The sequence below is a fragment of the Cnephaeus nilssonii genome (assembly GCF_951640355.1).
Source record: "Cnephaeus nilssonii genome assembly, chromosome: 3".
Taxonomy (NCBI): domain Eukaryota; kingdom Metazoa; phylum Chordata; class Mammalia; order Chiroptera; family Vespertilionidae; genus Cnephaeus; species Cnephaeus nilssonii.
The window spans coordinates 70,506,431-70,520,397 of record NC_137074.1 but is presented as its reverse complement, the minus strand read 5'-3'; positions in this window follow the sequence as shown (position 1 = coordinate 70,520,397).

The following is a 13,967-nucleotide window of genomic DNA, read 5'->3' as shown; positions in this document are numbered from 1 at the left end:
TCCAAGCCCTGTTGGGCATCACCACCTGCCCATTTGTCCTGAGCCAAGTAATGATGGAGCTGGAGCTAGGGAATGATGGGAATTGTCTTTATTTTATGAGCTGCAGAAAGTTGGCTGGGGAACCCAGTGAGAAGCTTAGCTGGCAAAAGGGATGATTTTATCTTGTGCTGTGTATCTGCTCTTTAGAAAAATACATGGTGTAATCTTTTCTAGAGATTGGGTAAGAAAAAAAAAAAAAAAAGGAAGACCTGTTCAAATACTGGGTTTGAGGTCTGAAGGGCTCACAGAGTTAGGCTGTTCTCTGTTTTCGGATGCTCAACCCAAGCCAGAGGCCTTCTGCTCAGACTGAGTGGTGGCAGAAGGGAGGGTGAGCCACACAGGGCTGAGGGGGCCTGGCGGAGGGTTCCTGGGCCAGTGCTCGTGGCCTGGAGAGGATCCCGCACCGGAACTTTTTGGATGACAGGAAGGAGCAGCTGTCCTCAAAAACGGAGATTTTTCCTCAAGGCAATATTATGGCATGCATTTTTCTGGAAGTCAGCACAGTTATCTTAATGAGAATTTAGCTAAACAATTTAACACAGAAGGGCTTTAGAGGATGTTATGAAGAAAAACACCATGCTGAAGTCTCTACTTTTAGTTATGATTCACTGGTGAGAGACAGTTTCTCCGTTGATTTCTTGCTAAAACAGTTGCCCTGAGTTTCAGTTTGTACAAAGTCCAGGTTGACCTGGGTTGTGGGAAGAGGGCTTTGGGGTGAGCATTTGAAGAAATGCTCACACCAAAACGTTTCCCTGGTAGTTCCTGGCTGAAAAGCTCTTGGGGAGGAGACAGCTGCAGAGAGGAAGGGGCATCAGTGAGGAAAGGTTCTTATTGGTGAAAAGAAATAGAGCCAATAGAGTCACCGCCCAGTAGGGTTTTGTTCTCAGTGTGGCTGTAACTACATCTCAACTCTCACTCCCTTTCTTTAATATTAATTAGCTAGTTAATTAGTTAATTTGTAAATTTTTATTGACATGTAAATGACATATAACATTATATTAATTATGGCGTGTGCAACATAATGGCTTGATATAGGTCTACACTGCAAAATAGTCACCATTATAAGTGCACTTAACTTTATCACCACATACGGTTACCGATTTTTTTCTTGTAATGAGAACTTCTAAGGTCTCTTAGCAACTTCCAAATATTCACTGCAGTATTGTTAACTATAGTCACTAGGCTGTACATTACAGCCCAGAGCTTATTCATCTTATGACTACCTTCATTCATTTCCCTCACTTCCCCTGCCCACCCCCAATCCCTGCCTCTGGCAATCACCAACCTGTTCTCTGTATCTATGAGTTACTTTTGCTTGTGTTTTTGTGTCTCACTCTCTTTGGGCCACACGAAAGCAGGCTGAACATGACAAGGAAGAAGAATACGGAGGGCAAATGGTAGTTGGTTGGGAACAGCAGAGAGACAAAATAAAGCCGTCTCTTAGTTTTTCTACCAACTAACAGCCCAGGTAGGGGGCCCTTAGCCATGTTGAGTGTTCTGAGGGCCACTGCTCACCCACCCAGCACCTCTGTTCAAATTAGAAAAAGCCCTTTCCTCCAGGGCAAGGCTGCCTAGCCGAGCAAGGGCTGCACCTCAGCCTCTCAGCACTTCCCTGCAGTGATGCCCAGGTGCAGCGACAGAAGGAAGAGCCTGCAGCTGAGGAAAGGCCCATGACCTTGACTGTCTTCCCTGGGGTCAGTCTTCCCAGGAGTCCCAGCCCTTTAGCCTGGAACACACGCAGCTCTAGGACTTTAGGGCAACCCAATTAGAGGAGGGCAAATGTCAGAGCCACACAGTATCTTTCTTTTTCCCCCCTTCTTTAGTAAGAAGCCCTTTACCCTCAGAGGCCACTCTAATTAACTAAGAGAGAATTAGCCATCCTTCTAGCCAAACAAGAAGCTGCCATCGCAGTTTGACATATTCAAACTGATAACCCATTTCCAGGGCTCACCTAATGTATATATCCCTCCATGTGAAAACCCTGGTAGTCGATGTTAAAAAGGAAAGAGGAGCCGCATTAGTATTCCATTCTGCTTCCATGCAGTCCTGCTGCGTGCACACCAGATCTCACTGTACTGTAATCTATGTGGGGCTGCTCTGCTCATTAAGGAATCAGACAATGACAATGCCTTTGCCCAAGCTGGGTGGGTGCAGCGCTGTGAGCGCCTTTGTCTAAATGCCACAAATTGTTAGAGTTTTGCTCCGCACTTCAGTGTTGGTGCCATCACCCTTAATTGGCCAGAAGGCTGTTGTAATATTCAGAAGGAATAACGACATTTTTGGTCCCTGTCCAGTTTTCAATATAATTATTTGTCAGAATCATATTAACCTGATGTATGACAGACCCATAAAATGGATTCATTTAGGTCTCCGGGAGTCCTCCCTCATTAACTCTGATATTTACAGCTACGGCTTCCATGATACAATCCCTCCTCCTGTGAAACGGAGAGCAGGAATGTCAGATTTCCCTGACACAGTTAGAGGAGCCGTTTGCTTTCCGGTCTTGCAAAGAGGGGCGGAATAAACCTGGCCTCGAGTTCAGGCCTCTGCAAACCTTGATTGGCTCCTCTGCTAGTTTCTCACATTTTAGAGAAGGGAAATAAAACTAAAACTAGACACTTGTACACAAATCCCACAAGTTTAACAACTTTCCCAAGGTACTGAGGCAGAACCAATGAGACTGAAGTATTCAGTGGGTTGGTTCTGAAGTCATACTTCCTGGAATGAAATCCTGGCTTTATCATTTACTAGCTGGGGCAAGATGCAAAGTTTCCTTAGAGGTCAATTTTCTTATCTGTAAAATGAGGGTAATAATAGTTTCTAACCTCATCAGATTGTTGGGAGATTCAACACATATAAGGTTGCTTAGAGCCATCTTTGGCACATAACAATGCAAAATGATGTTAATTAAAAGTATGATTACAATTGTTGTTATTACATTGGGTCACAGCTAAACTAAGTTTTCATTCTGCAGTTCCACAATCTTGCCCAGTTGATTTTACACTGTGTTCTAGGGAGCCCTGAGCTTGAGCAGAAGTGCCTCAGTTTCCCCAGAGGTGGAGGTGGGCTAGCTGTGAAAACTGCAGTGGGCAAAGGCCCATCAGAAAGGAGCCCCTATGTCTTGGTTCTTGTGGCTCAGTTCAATTCCCAGTCAGGCACATGCTCAGGTTATGGGTTTGATCCCTGATGGGGGGTGTGCAAGAGGTAGCCAATCGATGTTTTGATCTCACATTGATGTTTCTCTCTTTCCCTTACTCTCTCTCTAAAAATCCATTAAAAAAATCTTAAAAAAAAAGAAATAAATTAAGAAAGAAGGATCCCCATATTCTTTAGCCAGAGCCTTGATGCTTTCATCCATGGAATGCATTGGAATTTTGAGTTTTCATTTTAAGAATGGGCGCTAGGCTCAAAACAAATGGAAAACTGCAGCTCCAGATACTAGTGATCCATACCAGTTTCCCAGATAATCTAAGGGGCCTCTGAGTACTTGTTCCTGCGGCTCAACCAAAATGTATGAAATTGGTCATGAGGCCCTCAGAACTTTTCTTTTCCTTTTAATTTTTTTTGCGAACCATGTGGCTGCAACTTTGATTTCCTTGCTTTGTCAAAGGCCAGGGTGCTTCCAAGGGCTGGTAAGTGGCTGTGTTGGAAATCTGATCCATGACCACAACAGAACCTTAAGCTTTTGCTCCATCCAGATGCCCCTGTTTGACTCCCATAAAGGGGAGCGTCAGTGGTTGAGCATTGATCTATGAACCAGGATGTTACAGTTTCATTCCTGGGATCGATCCCCAGCAGGGGGTATGCAGGAGGCAGCTGATCATTGATTCTCTTTCATCATTGATCTCTCCCTCTCCCTTCCTCTCTGAAATCAATATATATATATATATATATATATATATATATATATATATATAACCTGCCTTTCCTGAGTGAACATCTTCTGCCTCAGCAATATTTTAAGCTCCTAGAAGGCAGAGAACAACTTAGTATTTTTCAGGTATCCCTTATGGTATCTAAGGTATAGTGTGTACATAATAGGAGCTAAATATTTGTCTCTTTACAAGAGGTAGTATGTTTGACCCTGGCCAGGTAGCTCAGCTGATACGCCAAGTTGCAGGTTCTGTCCCTGATCAGAGCACATACAAGAAACAACCAATGAATACTTAAACAAATGAAACAAAAGACCTTTAGAGTTGATTCATTAATTCTGAACAATAATGAGAATGCAACGAAGCCTTTTTTATTCATATCAAAATATAAGTAAAACACCAATTTTACCTTGTCATTCATTTTGTCAGAACTTTAGTTTCTCCCCATTAAGTCTGTTGGATAAAGTCAAATATAAAATCAAACATAACCAACCCTTCAGCTTGGCTTTTGGGCTGACCTATCCAACTTTCTCACTACTCCTCCAAAACAGACTTTCTGATAGACCAAGTAAGTTTTATCACCACCTTCTATATTATCTTTTCCTCAACTTCTCTACAGTTCCAAAACAGATTCATGTTTTTAAAACCCATCCCTGGATTCTCTTCTGTTCAGAGCCTTCCCTGGACTCCTTAAAACAAAATGATTGCCCCCCTTTTAAATCTACAATTGTGTGTTCTGTCTGTTTAGCTCATTTAGGCCCTTATTCCATGATGCCAGTTCTAGGAGTAGAAGGATGAGGAATTAGAGGCACCAGCAAGGAAGGTCAGTTGCAGTCACCAAGACAGAGTGGCATGTGCCCCAGGAGACAGTACTGCTAACCAAACTCTCCAAACACTCATATGTAAATCAGAATGCTCATTATAAAGAGACACCAGCCCCTCATATGAGTGAAACACACGGGTCCCCATCCATGCATTAAGATATCAGGGAAGCTTAATTGGTCATTAGAAGTTAGACTAGACATTTCAGTACAGAAGGAAAATAGCCCTGTGAGCTATTTGGTGTGATACAGTGAGAACTGACCATGCCTTCCTGCTCCCTAGCAGGAATGGGGATTCTATTGTCCAAATGCTCTCACCTCCAAATTCAGTGTCTCTTCATTGGATATTGTCATCAACAGTGAAAATATTTGTTTCTCTTTCCCCCCGTTTCTCTAAGCTCACAGACAGATTTTCACCCTTCTATGAGTCATGTATTTTATTTCTTTTTAAAATAAATATTTGTTGAATATCATGTACTATGTGCCAATTGCTGGAAATATAAAAGTGAACAATCCTGTGGATACTTTCCCACCACCAGTTTTACTGCAGTTGGATTTTTAAGGTGACTTTGGTACATCTGAGCTGATCCATTCAGAGCTTGACCTCAGAATTCTGCATCGCGTTATCACCTGCCTTTCCTGAGTGAACATCTTCTGCCTCAGCAATATTTTAATCTCCTAGAAGGCAGAGAACAACTTAGTATTTTTCAGGTATCCCTTATGGTATCTAGGGTATAGTGTGCACATAATAGGAGCTAAATATTTGTCTCTTTACAAGAGGTAGCATGCTTGGCCCTGGCCAGGTAGCTCAGCTGATACACCAAGTCGCAGGTTCTGTCCCTGATCAGAGCACATACAAAAAACAATCAATGCATACTTAAACAAATGAAACAACAAATCTCTCCCTCTCTCTCTCCTCTACCCTCTCACTCAAAAATAAAACAAACAAAACACACAAGAGATGCCATGTTTCTTACCAGCTGTAAGAGAAGAGGAGGAACAAGCCTCATACAATTTTATTTTAGAGATTCCCAACCAGTTGCCCATATATTAAATTCAGCCAGTTTTTTTTTTAAAAACTGAGTGAATATTTTAAAAGTTGAGATCACTTACACACATTAAATATGCACACATATGTCCAAGTCCATCTGGATTTTCACCTTCCCTTGAAAAACTGGAAGACCTGCAAGGTTGGCCTTATACTCACTGAGCACCATGCTGGCAGGTAAGTACGTTGGACACTTCAGAGAGCAAACCTCCCCCAGTAGGATACAGTCCCTGTCACTCTGCATTTCATCACACTTAGCCTGCCTCACTTACATAGCAGCCTAATCCTGAGGCATTTGAGTCTGTGACCTCTCTTTCACACAAAGCCTGTGTATTGGGAAGGCAGAGGAAATAGCCCCCTTAACCCACAGAAAAAGAACAACTCATGTCAACCCTCTGTTTCCTGGCACTCAGAGATGAGGACAGGCTCACAAGGTAGGCCTGTACCTTGGCCCTGGGCCTTCCTCGTGGTTAGTTTTCTCTGGAATGTTGGTGCTCCTTACTGGGGAGCCTGTTGGGACTCCACATGGCCTGTCTCATCTAATTCAAGCTCTCTGCCTCCCAGGCCCTTCTCCAGCACACCCTGGACCCCATCTCAGCAGTATTTTGGCTTATTGCTTGCTGACATGAACTATCCTCTACTCCTGCCAAGGAAATCTGCTTGCCTCGCTATCCCTTCCCCCGTGCCTGTCAAATGCCTTCTTTCCTCACTCCACAGGCATCACCCAGGGAGGAATAATAGCCAGAAGCAAAGAAAAAAAAAAAAAAGGTGAAGGGAGAAAGAGAGAGAAACCATTTAGAGAGAAAACTTTGTATGCTTTATTTTATTTGATCTCAGGTCCCTGTCCACACAGATTTTAGTTCTCTCTCTCTCTCTCTCTCTCTCTGTGTGTGTGTGTGTGTGTGTGGTATACCTGGTATCTGTATGTGTGGTTTTTTTTTATGGGGAGATAAAAGAATAGAGCAAATAGATCTACAACTATTATTCAAACTATGAAAGCAAAAACAGGAGTATTGAGCTTGTAACACATGAGACAGCTATTGTGCAAGGTGAGCTGCTTTCTTGTCAAATCACCCAATATACTTGTGCATGCAGTTGTGTACATAAGAATGCTCAAGAGCACATATATGTATGCATTTCTTTTATTTAGATTATAAATTAATTACTTGCTTATGTAGAAACTTGGAAAATAAAACCTAAAGGAGGTAAAGGAAAATGAATAAAAATTAAATATAATCTTATCATTCAGATAATTTTCAACCTGTTTCCTATTTTTATGCATAATGCATATTACTTTATATAGCTGAGTTTATATTGCACATTAAAGTTTGTTAGCTTGCTTTTTTCCTCTTAAAATTATATAATAAACATATCTCAATGACATAAAAAAGCTTTATAACCATCATTTTAATAGTTCCATTATATTCATAGTGTGGATTTTTATAATTTACTTAATCAATCTGTAATTTTTGAGCATTGAGAATAATAGAAGTTTTTGCTTTTATAATTAACATGATTATAAACATCTTTGTGCATAGGACTTTACATTTAGTGTCATTTCTTTAGGTTGTTTTAAAAAAATGGAGTTATTGGACAAAGAATAAAAGTACCTTTACTATTCATGAGTTGCATATTGTTAAATTGCTTTCCTAAAGGTGATACTACTTTATCTTCCCAACACCCTTGTATGAAAGTAGGTACTAGGAAGCCCACAGAAATTTTCAGTGGGATATAGCTAGCTAAGATATCTAATAATACACAAAGGGGTTATTTTATTACATAACTTATGCGTGTTGACAGAATATGTCATTTGAGAATAATCAAAGGCATCAGTTTAAAAGGTGTTTGCCCAGGCCACACCACATCTCAGTTTTTCTAAGAGAAATAAGAGAGTAACCTCCTAGTTCGTCCCTAGATGTAGCGCTAGGATCTCCATTCTTCCCTAAGCCCATCTTTGATTCCAGGGCTGACTTACAGAATGTCACACAAGTGACACAGAGAGAAGGCGGCCACCGCACTGCTCTCCAGAGGAAGGAATCCCTCAGCTCCTCATCGCAGAAGTCCCCTGCAGAACCTCATTTTCCTTGGCTGCCTGCTTCATCGCAAATTCTCCCTTGATCTTCAATGTGTCATCGTTTTCTCTCCTTCCCACACCGAACTTCTCTTTCTGAAGTGAAAGGGAAGACATATCCCTTTGAAGTGTACTTTTAGGTTTCACAACTGTAACTGTATTGGGCTCTTAGATTTGTTTGTTTGTTTCCTTATTATTTATTGCTATGGTCATTTTCTCTTTGTTACATACCCTTCTCTCCTTGTGACTTATGGTACTGGTCCAGATGGGGTGGGTCTGGCAACCAAACTGGCATCAGCCATTGATCTTCTCTGCCTGAGGGAGCTCTGTAATCAGAACCCAGGTTCTGCCATCTGCTGCCATAGAAACCAAACTCATGAGATGGATGCTGGTGAAAAAGAAAGAGGTTTTATTCAAGTGCCGGTAACCTGAGGAGATGGGGGACTCTTACCACAGAGTCCATCTCAACATCTCAGTACAGGCAGAGGATTTATAAGGAGGGAGAGGCAAAACAGAACAAAGAAGTCAAGGGCAGGGGGTTGAGAAGTTCTCTACAGCTAGTCCAGCTCAGTTCATTCCAATAAGGACCTCGAATCTGGTCAAGTGATGGTCTAGTGTGTGATATGCTGGTCTTTGTCATCCTGGTTCTAGGTTTGAAGGTCAGCAAATCTGCAACTGGATTGACTGATGGTTGGAGTCTGTATCTTCTGTAGTTCCTAGGACTCTTATACAAATATGCTGTTTGTCTACAAGCTATATATTAATCCACAGAAAGAATAATGGGGTATGTTACAATTTCCACTGTTACAATCACTACTGTCCTGCTTCTGCTTGGAGGGAACTTTGCCCATCCCATACACTGCCTAGCCAGATGAGAGGATGGTGGGAAGAGGGAATGTTTGTTTTCAATCTTAAGAATTTTAGATCCAGGTTTTAGTGGTCATCCTTAAAATGCCCAATTTTCCATGCCAAGAGGTCCCCATGAAAACAGCTGCTTGAAGTTTGCCCATCTGCCTCCCAGGCATCCCTGACTTTTCAGTTTGTATAGAATCTAAGCCCTTTCTGGGAACCTATTCATCATAAAATATACAGTGTGGTTCTGATGTTAACTAATCTCTCCCTACTAAGAAACAGTAAAATATCCTCTTTGTTTCTTAGGGATTGCCAACTGGATTCTCTATCTTTTGCTAGTCTTCTTATATTTCACTCTGATATCAGTCTGTTTCAAACTGGTCATGTCCTGAATACCAGGAATTTTTATATTAATTGCAATAAATTTTTAATCTTCATCTCTGAGCTTCCAATCTCTCTGAACTTTGCAATATGTGAAAGGTTTTGGTTCCTCCCCCTTCACTGGCCAGAAAAGAGCAACTTTCAAGGCTGAACACAATCTGAAAAGAATTTCCCTACTGTTCAAAAACTATAGACCTATGACAAATTCTGAGTCATAACATCAATCGTTCTTCTGGGCTGCATCTCCCTGGGGATTTTACAGTTTAATCATGGGTGGGGAACCTTTTATCTGCCAAGGGCCATTTGGATATTTATAACATCATTCGCAGGCCATACAAAATGATCAACTTAAAAATTAGTCTGCTGCCTGGATGGTGGGGCTCGGTGGTTGAGTGTCGACCTATGAACCAGGAAATCATGGTTCAATTTCCGGTAAGGGAACATGCCCAGGTTTCGAGCTCAATCCCCGGAAGAGGCATGCAGGAGGCAGCTGATCAATGATTCTCTCTCATCATTGATGTTTCTATATCTCTTTCCCTCTCTCTTCCTCTCTGAAATAAATTTTAAAAAGTATCCTGCTATATTTGGTCAAACATTTAATTAACTCACCCCTAATGTCTCAGCAGGGCCAGACTAAATGATTTCGTGGGCCTTATACTGCCTGCCAGCCAGATGTTCCCCACTCCCTGGTTTAAGTAAACTGATTCTCAGTGAGTCCTGCTCTCCATCCCAGTCTTAAACACTGAACTCAGAGTGATGGAAGTCCAGCTGTTGAGACAACTTGATGGCATGTTCTTTTAGTAAAAAAACAAACAAACCATCATTGAAGGTACTCTGCATAAGTCTCTTTCTAACTTAAAATGCCTGTCAAATAGACTTTAGGACTAAATTCAGTATATCTGTTTTAAATTTTTATGAATGTATTCAAGTGTATTATAGAAAATTTAGAAAGATGAGTTAGCAATAAAGTAAAATCAATAAAAAATACCTGTAATACACTGGAGATATTTAATTTTTTTTGCATATATTCTTCCAGGCATTTAAAAATATACATCTAAATAAAAATAGAATACTACTATTTGGCAATTCTTTTCTTTGTATAATGAGCAATGAATGCCTTGGATTCGACTATTACACCTGAAAGTGAGAATCCTTAAATTTTCTCCACAGAAAATAGATTTGTCCTGAAATCAAGGGAGAACAAACCAAGAATAAATGCGATAGCTTATAGCCAAATTGTGTGCTCACTGCACTTCTTCTTTTTCTCCTTTCTCTAGGTTTGGTAAACAAAAGGAAAGATGAAATGAATGAGAAGAAAGGAACTTATGTCTGATCAGGTCATTGTACTGTCTCCCTCTGCATTGGGTCTTTGTTATTTATTTTTATTGACAGGTCTTAGGTAGCTTTTGGTTCTTGGGCAGGCAACAGTTCATAGTGACATAATTCCCCATGGGAAGTGGTCTGTAAGGTGGTCTCATATTGGAATGCCTGGTTTTGACTTGCAAACACTTCACTGGATGTGGTTGTGACAGTGAAAATGATGACCAGAAGCCCCAATTAGGGACTTCCATCCTCTTGACCCACTGATTTGGCTACTTCACCCACCTTTTCTGTATGTTGAAACCTATGACTGACAGACCCTTTTTAATACATATTTCAGTGTGGTTAATGTTCTTCTATGGTATCATCTTAGGCAGTTTATACAGGTAGACTTGTTATAATTTCCTACTTTATAATCATTATAATCCATATACAGAAATATTTTCACAGCTGTATTGTATGAAACACAGCTTACCTTTATTTTAATGGCTAATATATATTTTAGATAGTTTAAATCATGAAACTCATGCCCTTGCCAGTGTGGCTCAGTTGGTTGAAGCATTGTCCTGTGCACTGAAATGTCATGGGTTTGATTCCTGGTCGGGACACATGTCCATGTATCAGGTTCAATCCCCAGTTGGGGTGCATGCAGGAGGCAACTGATAGATGGTTTTCTCTCACATCAATCTCTCTCTCTCTCTCTCTCTCTCTCTCTCTCTCTCTCTCCCTCATCTCTATCTCTCCCTTCCTCTCTCTCTAAAATCAATAAACATATCCTTGGGTGAGGATTAAAAAAATAAATCATGACACTCATATGAATGTATAATGTCAAAGATTTTATTTAACTCACTAATTAATGAGATAGCCAATAAGATGCTACAACTGGTTCAAAGGAGAATCCTGAGAAGGAATTCTGAAATAAGTAGATGAAAAACTTGTGAATCTCCATCCACAGGGCAATAATCAATTGCATTCAAATAGACACAAATTGTTTGCCTTACTATGGATAAAAATTATTTGCATTATGATTAGTTTCCTAAGCTACAGAGTTGTAAAATAGCTCAAAGACATTGAAAGATGGAGATGACCCCTAGACAGGACACCCAGTAATCTTTTTTCCTTTTCAAAATCTTTCACATTCCTAATTGGAGTTTGTGTGTGTGCTCCTCTCTCCATTGCAAGATTCTTCTTACTCTAGGTATTGCCATGAAACAACATTGGTGAGGGCGAAGGGGAAGCTCCCTTCCTACAGAGTTTATTACCATACCCCCTAGATCATCAACTGGTTCATAGGAATTTGGGGAGAAGAAATAGAAAGAGGTTGGCTTCTTAGGTGAGTTCCCTTAGTGGCAGCAAAGTGTCCAAGCAGTCCACTGGGCTGTAGAAAATAGGAGACAGCCCTGGCTTGTGTTTCTCAGTGGATAGAACATTAGCCCACACAATGAAAGGTTTGATTCCCAGTTGGGCATGTATCTAGATTGCAGGTTCCATCCCAGACCCATGTTGGGGCCAGTGCAGGAGGTAACCAATTGGTGTCTCTCTCTCTCTCTCTCATGTTCATGTTTTTCTCTTTCTCTCTGTCTCTGTCTCTCCCTCTTTCTTTCCCCCTCCTCCCTCCCTTCTACTCTCTCTAAATATCAATGGGAAAAATATCCTTGGGTGAGGATTAACAAAGAAGAAGAAGAAGGAGAAGGAGAAGGAGAAGAAGGAGAAGAAGAAGAAAGAGGAGGAGGAGGAGGAAGAGGAGGAGGAGGAGGAGGAGGAGGAGGAGGAGGAGGAAGGGAAGGAGAAAAAGAAGAAGAAGGAGGAGGAGGAGAAGAAGAAGAAGGAGAAGAAGAAGAAGGAGGAAAGAAAGAAAGAAAGAAAGAAAGAAAGAAAGAAAGAAAGAAAGAAAGAAAGAAAGAAAGAAAGAAAGAAAGAAAGAAAAGAAAACACAGGAGACAGAAATCTGAAACTTGACCCATCAAATCCTCTTGTTCCAACAATCTCAGTGTTGGGATCTCTGTGATGAAGTGAAACTGTGATGTCAGCATGACCGTTGGGACTGTGCCAGAGGGACTATGGGGTGGGATGGACCACCTTCATATTGTTTTGTTTTACAATCTTCACAGCCTAAACAATTTAAATACTTTAAATATTTAAATCATTCCTGCCAGCATAATCTTCACTGGGATTGCAACATCATCTAATTTTAACCACTGCATTAAAAGGATCTTCAAATAGTCCTACCAACGCTGATTTTAAATAATCTCTCGGAAATAATGTGTTCACGGAACTCCTCAGCCTAATGAGTGGTCTCTAGAAGCCATCCAGGGAGAGTGGTGAAATTTCCGGTCAGCAGCAGCCAGCCAGCCCTCCTGGGGATTTCCCAGAGTGCCTGGTGACAGCAGCTCTCTGGCTTGGAGTGGAGTTCTCACTATGTACACTAGGTATTTGCTTTGGAGACACCCTGGATACTCACTGGTATCGTTTCCTCTAAAGTAATTGGAGTCCAGCTTGTTTGAAATAAAACATACTCCCCTATCTACTTTGCCTGCATGGCAGTTAGAGTCTCCAAGGAAAAGGTGGGGCAAAAATAGAAGTCTTCTGTTATTCTGACACCAAGAAATCCATTTTCCTAGGACCATGTGGCTTCACAGAAGAGTTGAGCAAGGCTCTGGGTGGGGATAATTGGACAGCTTCCCAGCAACTCATGAGTCAGGTCATTATTGTGCAAGTTCATCATTTTGTTTGAAGGGAATTCCCAGAACTCCAACAGCTCTCAGGTTCTTAGATTATGCAGAAATACACCCCAAAATAAGAAATACAGTCACAGTGCTTTGAGACTTTCCACCCCTCTGCTTCTTGCGTTCCACTAATATAATTATGAATTGCATATTAGGATACCCATTTTATCCTCTCATATGTTTTTCTGGTGTATATTCAGAAATCTAATTTGTTGGCTCAATAAGCCATGTGACCATGGGCAAGTTTCCTCTTGACTGTGCCTGCCAGCGTGCTCATCTGTGCACCAGGTCAGGGTGACCAGATGGTCCTTCATGTCCTTCCAACATTACATGTCCTTCCACATGTAATTCTCCAAACTATGTTTGAGTTTCTTTAGAAAGCGTGTCAAGAACCCTGTGCCTGGACAAGCCTTTGGAGGATGATGACGTTGCACTTAATCTGATTTATCAATTAAAATGAACTATTTTATGATTATTTACTTAGAGTCTCTCTCCCCCTTGCTAGACATTAAATTCCAAGAGGATATCTCTCCAGCACCTAACACAGTGCCTGGCATATTCTAAGCACTCAGTGAGTATTTGTTGAACAAATGAAGGAGGGCTCCCAGGACTTGGATTCTTACTTGCAAGACAATGACAATGAGGAAGCCTGACTAGGGCAGGATTGGGCAAGTTTCCCGAGCTGCTCTGACCTCAAAGGCGGCAAAAGCCTTCAGACAACTGTGCTCACCTTGTCTGATAGCTGAGGCTTCAGAACCTGCAATACTCAATCCCCAAAACCTTCCAAGCTGTGACTTCACACTCTGGGGGTGACAGAGCAATACAATAGTTGTGCAG